The sequence below is a fragment of the Carex rostrata genome, chromosome 6, assembly GCF_964058835.1.
Source record: "Carex rostrata chromosome 6, lpCarRost1.2, whole genome shotgun sequence".
Lineage (NCBI taxonomy): Eukaryota > Viridiplantae > Streptophyta > Magnoliopsida > Poales > Cyperaceae > Carex > Carex rostrata.
In genome coordinates this window covers 9,665-24,382 of record NC_135923.1, presented here as the reverse complement: position 1 = coordinate 24,382, position 14,718 = coordinate 9,665, and the positions used below count along the sequence as shown (strand labels likewise).

General features: G+C 34.0%; 1 pseudogene; it reads right to left on the bottom strand.

The window, feature by feature from the left end:
* Positions 1-12,342: 12,342 nt before the first annotated feature.
* Positions 12,343-12,699, bottom strand: LOC144555192 (bZIP transcription factor 44 pseudogene; annotated as a pseudogene).
* Between the last annotated feature and the right edge of the window lie 2,019 nt (positions 12,700-14,718).

The window sequence follows — 14,718 nt, the reverse complement described above, 5'->3', positions numbered from 1 at the left end:
CATATTGCTTAAGTGGAAAATTGTTGGATCATAATCCAACGTTGATCATATATGTAATATAATTATGAATTGTTTGCTGTCATATATGATTGTCACAATTAAAGTGATATAATATAGAATTAAGACATTAGACAATCTATGTATTCAATAGGATGTGGTACATAAATGTATATAATAATTTAGGCAAAGATCAAATTATTGATAGACTGATTCTGAGATTTGCAATTAAGAAAACTGCCTTCCAGAACTCTGAGTGCAGACACACTTAGTATTTAGCCAATTTTTTGGAACTTCAGGACAACACAGGAAAAAGTCTGAGCCTAGTGCAGACTCACTGGACCCCAGTGCGGACGCACTCAGGACTTGGGTGATTTTCTAAAGTTCAGGGCAGAAAAATCCTAGCCCAGTGCGGACGCACTCATGACTTATGTGTAATCATATATAAGGATGGGTCCCCAAGGCACAAGATAACCAACTCAACTCAGAATTATGAAGAAAAAATATTTTTATACAAAATTTGAGTGTTTTCTCCCTTCTTCCATCATCAAAGAATAAAGAGGAGAAATTCATTAGAAATTTGAAGATGATTTCTCAAGGGAAAATCTTGTTGTTTTGGAAGACTTAATCCATGATTCAACCAAAAGGGTGAGATGGAAATCTTGGCATCAAGAGTCTTATCTCGCGCTCACGGAGACGGTTGTTGCTCCACCATAGGCTTTGAATATTCCATAACAAAAGACATGAAATCAGATATTGTATTCCGCACTAAAGATTATGTTTTGAGTCTCTTTGACATATGACGATCCTTAGGTTAAGGTGGAGATTGTTTCTTCTTCTCAGGGATGTAAGTGTTTGACTCCTAGATGAGATGTAAGTGTTTGATCTCTAGATAAGGCATAATTGTTTGACCTTTATGATTTCCAACAGTAACGATGCTTAATTTGTTTTCTCATATTAAGTTGCAAATAATTAATCATTTTGTAGCAGCTAGCGGTACGGGCCGTACGGCATGCTATTGGAAAAGCAAAGTAATGATCATGAGAAACATTGAAACATTAATTATATGATGTGAATATAATTAATTTGCAAGTTATAATTAATGAAAGGCAGTCGATTTAATTATTTAATTGTTCGATGTCATTTTCTTCTTTGAATTAACGATTTTATATTCAACTATGTAAAATCAAGGTTGTCAGATAATTAAGGACATATATATTTATAAGGTCGACGAAGCCGTTTTTGTATTCATAAGAAATTAACGATTAATTAAGGAGGTGTGTGTGGGGGACCGATTCTATATATTGTTCTAGTTAATTTGGGTGACAGTGCTTTTTATTCTTTTGAAGAAGAATCAATAATAGCCCTCTTATGCATGCACTAGGCTAATTCCTTGCTTAATCTGTGGTCTCAATTCTATAAAAATAAAAATTCTTTCTTGGGCAGTACATGATCGATCACATCCTCCTAGCTACTTTTTAATAATACTGATAGTGGCCATCAGATATACAGCAATGTTTACAACATATGAACTTCAATCTCAAAACTGTACAGCTACAACTACAGCTTATCGGAACAAACTGTAACAACTATATAAATCAACAAAATTTCCTCCACAACTTAGCTTCTTTGATGGAGTGATGAGCTATCCAGTAGGGGCTCTTGTTTCGGTTCCATCAAAAAATTTCCTGTTTCTGCTGCGCCAAATGAAGAGTTTGGCTATTATAACATCAATGTCATTTCAGCCTATATAACACTAACTCTAAAACCTATCAAATCGACTTCGAACGACTAATCCAAACCGTTCAAACCGTTTTACATTATGAGTGATGCGTTTACATACAATTTTTTTTATATTTTCGAGTTATTTTAGTATCAAATCAAGCAGTAAAAATATTGAAAAATTAATGTATTAAAATTAACTTAAAAACTCACATATTTGACCGCTTGACTTAATACTAAATAAATTCGAAAAGTTATAAATTTTGCATGTAAACGCACAACTAATGAAGTAGATCGGTTTGAACGGTTTAGATTCACCGTTTGAAGTCGATTTGATAGGTTTTAGAGTTGGTGTTATATAGGTTGAAATGACACTAATGTTATATTAGCCAAACTCCCAAATAAACCAACACACAGCAAAGAACAAGGATCCCATTGCATTCTAGTAATTCTCCTTTGGCATCTTCCTACTTAATTTGAACTTTTAACACCAATTGCATCATGTAGACTGTATCTGTATGTAGAGAAAAACAAACTGGGGCGTTGCAACCCTCATTGCGTCTCTACAGATGAGATTGGAGCATTTCAACCTTGGCCCAACCCAATTCAAGGCCCAAATTCAACGCCACACATACAAACCCAATCCGGACAATCTTGATCGATCAAAGCTTAAATTCCTCATTCATTCGTCAAGCTGACGTCATTATTTTATTGGATTTACTAAATTACATACATATCAGAATTATCATGTATTTTATAAATGATCTAATAAATCTTATCTAACAATATTTTTAATAAGAGTCTTGCTGAAGAGGAATAGATATATAAGACTAGTTATTCGTGAAAATCCATTCAATTCATCTACTTGTTCAAAAATATTATAAAGAGAATAATACAGACATAATTCGAGAAATAATAGTGTTTTACTCTAATTGGTATAATTAGGAAATAATTCTTCCTCAATGTTCATAGTTGCGAGAAAAATATATCATGTATGTTTGTTTTAAGAAAAAAATTCAGTAAAAATTGGAGATTAAGCTACCCAACTATTTAATACAAGAAATTCTCCTATTGAGGTTTCAAACTTGCAACCTCTCATATGGAGAGTATTCAATTGAAAATTTTGGATTGCTAAAAAAAAAGTTGGAATTTGATAATTTGAATTGTTTTAAAAAAAAAACAATTACTTTGATTACCTAAATTCCTACACTGGCATTTCAACAATCAAAGTGTGTTTTCAATGAGTATAAAACAGTATCGTCGTGCTTAGCATTGTGTAGCACAGTGGCTAAGGCATATGCCTCCATATGGGGAGTCCTATATTGCTATAAGCCAAGAATAGAGAGCCTCTAGGGTTTTAGATGAAATCCTTCTAATTATCTCAATATATATTTATGGTACTCATATCTACCCCGCACATGGCACTGTCACTACCGCATACGGTATAAACCACCCCGCAGACAGAGACGCATACCGGTACTGTTATTCCCTATGGATGCCTTGGTTTGGTTCTATGCATATCTGAAGGGTTCTACGACTCTAAGGTCGGCTTGTGGGGGGGGGGGGGAATTCTGATTATCACATGATGTAATATATAAATTAAGCTACTCATACTAACCTAAATTAATTATATTCCCCTATTACTCGCTAAGTAATAACCCTAAACCCTACTTATTACAAGTAATAAATAAATTCCTAATTATAATTCAAGATGATATCTAATCTATATCCTGCCAAGGGAGCCTACTGGGTTCTAATCCTAGTTTTTGAACCGCTGCCAAGCCTCGTTAGCCGAAGTATTTATAGTACTTGTATTTTCTCTCATACCGAGGTACAATGACTTAACACCTATAGGTATGTGGAGGAAATTGGCATAAGTATGCAAGGACATATTTCAATAACATTCAAAGAATAACGAAATCTCAAATAGACATAAAAGAAAATTAAATATAATAAAGAGATAATATAGAATTCATTACATCCAAACTCTATAGAGGAGAAGCTTAGCTACTCAAAGCCATGACAAAATAAAAGAAGAAATAAAATAAGAAAGACATAACCAAAAAATTAGATAAACCTCTTCCTTAGATGATGCCTTCTTCTTCCGCTTTGGATTTCCAGCGCTTTCCCTTCTCCAACTCTAGAATTTACACGTACTATTTTACTCTAATCTATGAACTTACACAACTAAAACATGCACACCAAATCCTATTACATGAGGGGTTTATATAGTAATCCTAAGGGTGTAGCAATGGAGAGCATGGATGCCAACTTTAGCTTCTCATGCAATATTTGGAGATCAAATTATAAATTTCTTCCATAAATTAAGTGACTAAAAGTAGACTTCCAATCATAGCAAGTCCTATCACATCTGTAGGTTCGTCCTTCTAGACGGTTACTGTTCAATGGCCAAGATTTCATCCAAACTAGACAGTCCACGGATTGGATCCGTGTGCCCGTGCCCGCATACGGTATAGGTTATATCGTATGACACTGTACTTAGCCGAATTTCAATGAATTTCACTATGTTGCATGTTGTACACTTCGTGTGAGGTGTTTGCATACTTCATGTGATGCTTTGTTTGAACGCTTCTTTTAGAATTGGCCTAAATATGACATTTTTGCTCTGTTTTCAGCCTAAATTCGCAACTTTCTCCAAAACCTGCCAAAATAGTATAAAAACACTTTTGCGGTGAATAATTCGTGAAAATGGGTACTTTGCATACGCTTTTCCACCATTTTTCATACTAAAAAGTAGTGATTTTCGCTATATAAATTGACGTTATCAACATTACTTATAGTCTCTCTCTTATCGCTATCTTTATGGGGTTGTATGACAATGTAGATTAAGTATGCGAGGCTTAACATTTTGACATCTACTAAGGAGCTTGTGTTTGGTGAGACAATGAATTAAGGATACAAGATTAGAAAAGCAAGCACGGTGAAAAAAAAGAAAGACAAATTAAATGAAAATTACTCTATGAATGGGATCTCAATAGAAAGAGCATTTCATCATCAAGCTTTCTATACCCTCAGTTTTGCGAATTTATTGGAGATTCAACAATGATTTGAGCTACAAAAATGAGATCTTTTTTTCCTTCTTCATTGGATTGTGTGCACCCAAGAGAAAAAAGAAAGAAAACAATAAACAATTCACAAGTACTTAAGAAGCACACTTTACAAGGGTACTATAGACCATGAAAATGAACTACGGAACCTCTAAAGGAGGCAAATTAGCTAAGAAAGAGATAGACCTTTGATAGGGGTAAAATAAGTAGTGATTTACCCTATCACTTAACCTAAAAAATAGTCATTTATCAAATTACATTTATCTATTTTCCAAAGAATCATATTCATTGTTGTTATTTCACTTGATTTTAGAGAATTGCTGAATATTAGCATTATTTGGGCCACAAAGAGAAGAAAACGCATCAAGCTAGACACAAAGTCAGAGACCAGCCTAGGGTGTGCGGATTCCCTCATCCGCATGCGACCTAGAGAGCTGTCGCATACGATTCATGCCAGCCATGCGACCAATAGGTGAACCGCATGCTACTCAGGCATCCGTACAGGATAACTTCCAGAATAGCAGTTACAGCTCTAAGTCAGGGTTTAAGGCCTATATAAGCACCCAACCGAACACCACTTGGTATCTGGAGCACAACCCATCATTTCAGATCAAAGAACACCACTTTCCATGAATAATAGGATATATTAGATTTAGGATTTCTCTAAAGGAAGGCTATGCAATTTACAAATGATAGACTAGTAAAATAGCAAAGTCTTCACTAGAAGAGGCGAGAACTGGAGACAACATACATGAGAAGAGAGATAATATAGGTGTTAACCTTCCATCTTTCTCTCTTGTTCTCTTTCTTTATGTCTTTTGTCTCTTTTGTTGTTGAACCCACCATGAGCGGCTAAACAACCTTTTTCTAGGGTGAAGGCATGTAATCTTGAATTATTATGAGTTAATTTAATGGTTTTATTTATATTTATCATTTGCGCTTGATCTGAATTCTATTTGAGTTTTATTCTTTATATCACTACCTATTTTGGTGCGTATTAACCTCGACAGTATGGAGATGTACACTCCACAGTAGGCATATAGGGTTGACCAGTAGGAATAGGGTATAATTATCATAGATCCAATAAGAGAAATAGACGTAACAGTTGATCTCTTGTGATCCGAACTTCAATTAGAAACCTATTGGAATATTGATCTACAAATGAATGTCGCGTTCGATAATCTGCTAGTGGGGCAATCTTGGTTATTGCAACTACGAAAGGAATATAGGAAGAACGTAACTATGAACTTAAAACCTTCTAGTCATGATAATTGAGACTTATCATAGATTGTTTATACGATTGTTTAGGGTGAGACTAGGGTACTATCCCCTTACCAGTCCTACTCAGTTAGGGTGTTATAACGTAACCGTGATTAACATTGGGACATGATTAGCAGCCCTCATATTGCATTTGATATAAGTACAGGGCATGTGCGGTTCTGTCCAAACCGTGTGCAACTCTGACTGGAAGTGAGAACCAAAATTATACGGTTTACGCAGTAGCATGTGAATGATGACAGAACCGCATGAAATTGACTGACTTTACTTTTGCAGGTTTACGCAATAGCATGTAGATGGTGACAGAACCACATACAATTGTTCACTTAATCATAATTAGATTAAACTCATTTGAATGATAAAATGTTGGATCCCTAGAAGCTCCATCTCTTATTAACTAATCAATCCACCTTCAATCTACTGTAACTGAACATTACAACACAACACAACTCAACCAATCAAACATACAACCAAACCAACCTAAAAATACCATTAATCTAGACTTGATTTTGCAATTAAATCTCTTAATACACTATCCATGTGGATTGACAACTCGATCTATACTATAAAATTGACTCGTACGCTTGCGAATTAATAGTAAAATAGACAATTAGGGTTATTGATGTATTTTTTTGCATAAGGTTTTATATCAATAACTTGACCAATTTTCATGCATTTAGGTTAATTTAGTTTAATTTAGCTTAGAATTATACCAAGAATCAAGTTACTGCCCAAGTCTATTTAAATTTCAAGAAATGGAGCAAATTATAGACTTTCTCGCAAGCTTTCTGAAAAGTGGTAGAACACTGAAAATGGAGTTACGAATAATGAGTTCTACCCATTTGAAGTTTGATTCACAACAGAAATAGAGGCAGGACGCGGGCTGCACAGACTCCATGCGGGCCGCACAGACTCCACGCCGGTCGCACAGACTCCACGCGGGCCGCGCATAAAGCAGACAGAGCAAATATGGAAATTCCAACTTTTGACATCTTTTTGTATTTTTACCATATCTTGACCATACGAACTCCGTTTTAGGCAAATAAAGGCTTGCTAGAAAGAGGACAACGAGATCTACAATTCTAGGAAGGTTATAAATCAGAATTTGTAATGTGCAAATCGCAGGAACCTTTTTAGAAAGACATCAACTGAAATTTATTGCCATATCTCACGAGATCTTGATTGATTCACCTTCCATCCTTGGTTACTTGCTCCCCGAGTCACAAAATAGCTATAAAGGAGAGGGAGGCAGCAAGAGGAAGGACATCTTACCTTTTGGGGGATCTCCCCTTGGGGAGACCATCTTTGAGAGACCACCATTCTTCTCCACTTTGGTTTGAGGGCTTGGAAATAAGAGGCTCGGCTTGAAACTTGTTTTCTTAGAGTTTTATCATTTCTTTCTTCTCTCTATTTGTTTTGTTTTCTCTTTATCTATGTTAGTTTAGATCTTTTAGTTTCTAGGGTTATGATGTAGTTGGATATTCTATTTTATATGCATGTTACTTGAATCTGTGTTGATGTTTGTGTTTGCTTGTTTGAGTATTAATTTAATTGTTTTGTTAAAATTAATTGAATAATTCTTGTTGTCTACTGTTAGATGTCTACAACATCTTTCTTGTAATTTGGCCTTGATATTTCTCTTAACCAGACTTAGTACATGAGGTAGGTTTGTAATCCGAGAGGTAAAACCAATTATTAGTCGAGAGGTGAAACTTTTCATATATCAAGAGATAATGGATACCTTTAGTAAACCAAATAAGTAACTTAGGTGGAATACCAATAAACGAAAGTTGAAGTTTAGAAACCTAAGAGGGCAGAAATTGCAATTCATGTATAGTGTTTATTAAAGCCAATAAATGAGAGTTGAGGTTCAGGAACATCGGGTACGGTCAATAGAACCCTACACACAACTATCAATACAGAAATGAGTGGCATACTGTACTAACTCGAGGCCATGCGCCCCGCGTCAGGTGCTGAGAGGCAAAATTGAAAATGAAGTCAGAAACCCTGGAAACGCCTTTTTACCATTAATCAAAACCAACTAAATTTATTTTTTGTCATTTTAATTACTGTTATTGAATTTAGGAAATTAAACACCCCAAAATTAACTTTTTCCAACTTCTAGTTTTTAATTAATTTAAGTAGAGTCCAGTTTAGATTTGAACTGTCCTCAAGATCGATACCTGATTATACTACACGATAGGACTGTTCACTTGCAGTTTGAATTAGAAGTAAAGTCAAGATTTAAAAGGTACAATTTACTATATTGAAACTTTATTATACACTTTTGTGCGAACAGTTATAAATATTATTAGCTCTGATTTTGGCCCATCAACCTTCCTTGAATTTATGCTAAGAAGGTGTTTTAATTCCATCTAAGAAACTCTAGTTCGGTTGGATTAAAAGTCTTTAGACTCACAAGGAAACTTAAGCATGTCTACCGAACAAGTATTATGGGGCTGTTCAGTAACACATGGGGGATTAAATGTTAATCCGCGCTAAGGAGGGGTTGTTCAGTAAGCTAAAGGAAGGAAAAAAAGGAATTAAGATTGTTATATTAAGGAAGCTAAAGGAAGGGGGGTGTGACTTAAGAAAGGGGCAGGGGATTAAGATCCGAGGAAAAGGAAGCTCAAGAAGGTTGTCTTAATTCCCACTAAGGAACTGGTGTTCGACAAGATTAAGCAGTTAAGGAAGCTAAATGAGACTCCTTTAGTCTTAAGGAGACCCTTACCGAACAACACCTATATGATTAACTTATGCTTTTGTTTGAAAGTTTTTTGTAACCTTTTTTTCTAGTTGCAGTGGGTTCTTTTAAAACCGTTAAAATTAGTTTTTTTTTTTAGACTTGGTAGCGCTACCAACCGTTAAAATTAGTCGAAGTGATTTGTTCGATGCACATATGAGTATAAAAAATTAGCACAACCAAACTATGTACGGACAAGACAATTTTAGAGAATGTCATGGCATACTAGGACTGGACAAAAAGTTTGTAGTTTATGATTCGATTTGAGTTCGATTGGAAAAAAGTTCGTAATTAATTAGATTTGAAATTTGTTTATTCTAAAACAAATCAAACTAATTCAGTTTGAATCTTATTCAAACTTCAAACTCAAACTGGGTATAGTTCGTTTGAAATTAGTTCATGAACTATTTAGATAATGGTAACTAATGGCTTCAACCATCAATATTTAATAATACAAGAACCAAACTTATATCAGAGCTCAAAATTGTTAATATAATGGTAACTTATTTTTGCAAATCTAGTTAAACAGACAAATAGATGGTATTCTAGTCAAACAGACAAGTAAATTATGGTTCAATCCAATACTTATAATATAAAAATGCTTCAGTAACGTAACAAATTAGCAATGAAAATAAGTTTCATTTGACTAGGTTCATGCCGTGATTTTAATCAATCCAATAGTGTAAAAGGTAAGTGAATTTTGGGTTGGCCCATAATTAATCAGTGTGAATTTTATTTTGCGTGAAGAAAACTAATGCATAAATTACCGGTGACTAGCAAAAAATATGTAATTTGTGATTCGATTGAATTCAATTCAATTTGAAAAAAAAATCGCAATTAATTCGTTCGTTCTGAAACAAATCAAACTAGTTCGGTTCGAATCTTTTTCAAAATCAAACTGAAGTAAGTTTGATTTGGTTGGATTCGTTTGCATCCCTACAAGCATAGCATTGACACAACTACACAGACCTCCATATCCTTTTTTTAGTTCTCTACTTCCTGTATAGCGAACCGTATTTTAGCTCGATTTGACCCACTACAGTAGACTGTACATAGCAGTGACCACAGAAAAAAAAGAATCACCTTTGAAATTTTCATTTGGAGAAGTACATAATGAAAAAACAAAAACGAATAAATGTGATATAGGAAGCTCATGTTGGGGTTGGGGAAGACTTTTAAATACGGTGGAGCCTGGAGAGGATTGCAGTTGGGCCATAGTGGGCTTCCAAAATTGAAAAGCCCAAATTTGAGCAAATTATATTTATATATATTAAAATTGTATCATTTATAAGAAGAGTGTGTTCCATCGAACCGCAAGCTCCGAGATTTTTATTTTTACTCAAAAAAAATATTTTATTATAAATAATCACGGTTTAGCAAAATTTATAAAAATGTTCAAACCACATAGAATATTTGCGGTCCGGATTTAAAATTCCGGACCGTATAGAATATTTGCGGTCCGAGTTTTTTTTTTTCTTTTACTGTTTTTTCGCACTATAACTACGGGATCTAAGTGAGAAAAAGAGAAAGAGAAAAAGAAAGAGAGAGAAACCGAGGAGGAAGAAGAGGAAGAGAGGAAGAAGAGAAAGAGAAGAGAAGGAGAAGGAGAAGGAAGGAGGAGCAGGAGAAGTCTGCTAAATAAATAAAATTAAGAACAACAGAATAAAATTAAACAACAATACAGCAAGCTTTCAAAATAACAAAAATGAGAAAATTAAATAGAATAAGAAAACTAAATGCATTGCAATGAATATGATTCAAAAATAACAAAAATAGATGTTTTTTTTCTCTGTTTCGGCCCCTGTTTTGGCTAGGAACAACCTGTTTTGGCTCTGGCCAAACCATAGGCTTTTCTGCACATTGGTTTCGGCCCTTGTTTTGGCCAGAAACAGCCTGTTTTAGCTCTGACCGAACCATAGGCTTTTCTGCACATTAGTTTCGGCCCCTGTTTTGGCCAGGAACAGCCAGAAACAGAAGCACCCCCTTAGCTGTTCGGGCAATTTTTGAGAGATTATATCTCATGATCTGTTTGGAGATTTTTTTTTACAAAACTTCACAGTCTTGTTCTACGATGTCAAGACTACATGTCGGTAAATTTTCATAATTTTTGAAGATATTTGCTATGTTAACCAGAGGTGCAAAGTTGGGCTCAAAATGAAACGGTCAGCCGTTCAGGCAATTTTTGAGAGATGATATCTCACGGTCTGTTTGGAGATTTTTTGCAAAACTTCACAGTCTTGTTCTACGATGTTAAGAATGCATTTTGGTAAATTTTCATGATTTTTGAAGATGTTTTTCTATGTTAACCAGAGGTGCAAAGTTGGGTTCAAAATGAAACGGTCAGCCGTTCGGGCAATTTTTGAGAGATGATATCTCACGATCTGTTTGGAGATTTTTTGCAAAACTTTACAGTCTTGTTCTACGATATCAAGACTGCATGCTGGTAAATATTCATAATTTTGAAGATGTTTTGCTATGTTAACCCGAGGTGTAAAGTTGGGTTCAAAATGAAATGGTCAGCCGTTCAGGCAATTTTTGAGAGATGATATCTCACGATCTGTTTGGAGATTTTTTTGCGAAACTTCACAGTATATGAACAGTCGTATATGCACAGTATATGAACAGTACATACGTACATGAACAATAAGTACGTATACGAATGGTACATGAACAATATATACGTATATGAATGGTACATGAACAATAATAAACAGTAAATACGTATGTGATAAGTTGCAAAAAAAAAAAAAAAACCTGATTTAGCATACTTCTCCTTCTCCTTCCTTCTCCTTCTCTTTCTCTTTCTCTTCTTCCTCTCTTCCTCTTCTTCCTTCTCTCTTTCTCATTCTCTTTCTCTTTCTCTTTTTCTCACTCAGATCCCGTAGTTATAGTGCAAAAAAATGATAAAAAAAAAAACTCGGATTGCAAATATTATATACGCTGAAATTTTAAATCCGGGCCGCAAATATTTTATACGGTCCAGAATTTTAAATCCGGACCTCAAATATTCTGTACGGTTTGGATATTTTTATAAATTTTGCTAAACCGTGGTTATTTATAATAAAATAATTTTTTTTTGGATAAAAATAAAAATCTCGGCCGCAAGCTGGACAGACATTTGGAAATTTCTGGAGTTGAAAAGTTGGTGGTTGCATGTCACTATCTATCTATCTCATTAGGGAAGGTAAAGGAAATTAATTAATTGAGTCAGTCATCTCAGTTTCAGTTATTAATGCAGTCTTAATCTGTTTTCTAGATCAATGTTTCATCTTTTATGTAACAGTTAGTTATATATAACACGGCACTTAATTAATTAGTGATTACCATTCTAATTAATTTCTTACCTTCCAAATTAATTATCATTGTCTCCGTTACTGTTCATGAGACAGACAGAGAGAGATCAATGTGGTAGTACAATAATTAAGTACATATATACATGTAAATTAAGTTGTAAACCCACCAAATATAATTAATTATTTAAGCACCATATTTACATGCACTGCACATATAATAATTATTGTTTCATCCTAGCTATTAGCTATACTGGTTCAAGTACCATGGATCCACACCTAAACTATCCATTTGCCTCAGAATCAACTTCAATGCCTCCAATCTGTTTGCAACCTCAAAACCTTGACTTCTCAACACAGAGTTCTCTGTTTCTACAATCAAACAACACTTTTTAGTTTCACACAGAGCATAAGCTAGTTTGTTTTTCTCCTTCTTTAGTTCATTGGCTTCACATGTTAGTTCATCCAATTGGATTTTCTTTCTAATCCGAGATCGCCGTGCCGATTCTCTGTTCGATTCCATTCTCTTTCTTTTTCTCTCATCAATCAAATTTTCTTTATGACAACCGTCCGATGTTGAAACCCCACAAGGTGCAGCCATTAAAATTAGAAAAACTTGATTTGTTCCTTTTGTTTATGATTATAACAGTAGGATTTTTCTAATAATATGCTTGTTTCATGAGAACATGTAGAACCAGTAGAGGAACGCAACGGAAAATGATTGAGCAACGTGGGTGCGCCGCTGGAGAGCCGATGCAATTATCATACACCCCAAACTTGATACATGGATAAATGAAAGCATTAACATGAGGCTATCATCTTGCATCTGGACAATTTTACAATATATTTTTTTTTTTTTATCTAAAAGTATGATTATAACAGAAGAAGAAACAAATATTATTTTTTTGCTTTGGAAATTTCTCCGGAAAATTTTGACAGAACCTCCCCTTATTTAATTATAACCAAAAGATAATTAATAGATGTTGCCTCACAAATTAAAAAGGAAGGATAAAGCACAGAGATTGATAATTTTATAATGGCTTTGAAAAAATTGAAGAAAATTTTGGCAGAACCTCCCCTTGTGATGGAATGAAGAATGAGTCAACAAAAGAGATAGATATGTTGACCCAGCGTATGTTTTATTATATTTCACTATTTTAAGTGAAAAAATAAATGGCAAAAGGGCGGAAAATGAGGTGGAATTATTGGATTATTAGGGAAAAGAAAAGGATGGCAGATTATTATTGGCAGCAGTTCCTTATTGAAGGAAAGCTTAGCAAGGAAGAAGAGAGGGAAAAGGGAATTGGGGCCTTGTAAGGGGGTGGAATTTATAGGCCCGGTTGAGCAAACAAGTGGACAAATTATATCAGTATATCACAATCAACTATTTTGCATATATGCCCCTTAATTATACTAATATTTTAGTAGAGCTTGGCGTAACACTTTCAAAAAGGTATGAGATGTTGTTTTAGCTAATACTGAAATTATATATTCCTATTGCTATATCTTGGCTAAAAGCTTCAAGGCTCTCTATACAAAAAAGTTTCAAGCATTGAAGTTGTAGCTAAATGTTAAACTTGTAGGGGTTACTATAAAATTATCATGGACAAATCTTAGAAATTTTGAGAAAAGTAAAAGTTTATACTTTCTTTATAGGGGTGGGGGTGATGAGCAAGAGCAATAGCTAGGAAAAGGAAAGAAAGAGAGAGCTTTGGAATCTCCTTTGAAGTTTGCCTGAAGCAAACTACAATAAAGACATGTTATACTGCTGTTTCATGAACCAGGTCTACAATGGACTTTTCAAATCTTGGAAATCATTCAATGATCTTGTCCTCTTTTAAGAAATTAGAGGGCAAAAGTGTTATTTTTTATTCAGTGCTTCTAGATACTTTAGGTCTCCACTTTTTTTTTTTATATAAATTATCTAAAAAAAATAACTTGTTTGAATTTTACTTATGGTTTCTATCATATTGGCCGTCGGATTGGATGAACCAAAATAACTAATCATATAACTATTTATGTTCGTTTGTGAGATTTATGTTAATAATTACATGTCAAATATAATCTAAATTTGTTTTAATAAAAATAAACTAACTTAAATATACACATCATTATTAAATGGGTGAGAATCCAAGGACAAACCAATTAGCCTTACAATATTAAAAATCGATTAAAAAGAAAATCCAACTAGTAATTAAGATGGGATCTACTTTTAATAATTATATATCATGTATATGAAAAAACTATGAAATTTTATGCAAGGCTCGTTGTTCATCAAATGATATTTAATGATACTTGAACTACATGATAAATGGTACACACTTAATTTTATAAGAAAAATCTATATTTTTTTTTCTATTTTTTACATGGTAATGAAAACGTGTTACCAAAATTGTCAACATAAACCGCTAACATCCAAACATTTAAAGCTCATTTTATAACATTTTACAATGCTACTCGCAAATATTTAAACCTCTATCTGCAAGCATTAAAATTCTAAATTTGTATAGTTTTAACTCCTAACTACTTTTATTTTCAAGCCAAAAACGAAAAGATTCATTTCACCCATTTTTTTAATTTTTTCTCTGATCATTCTCATTCATTTTCTCGACGATCCGTG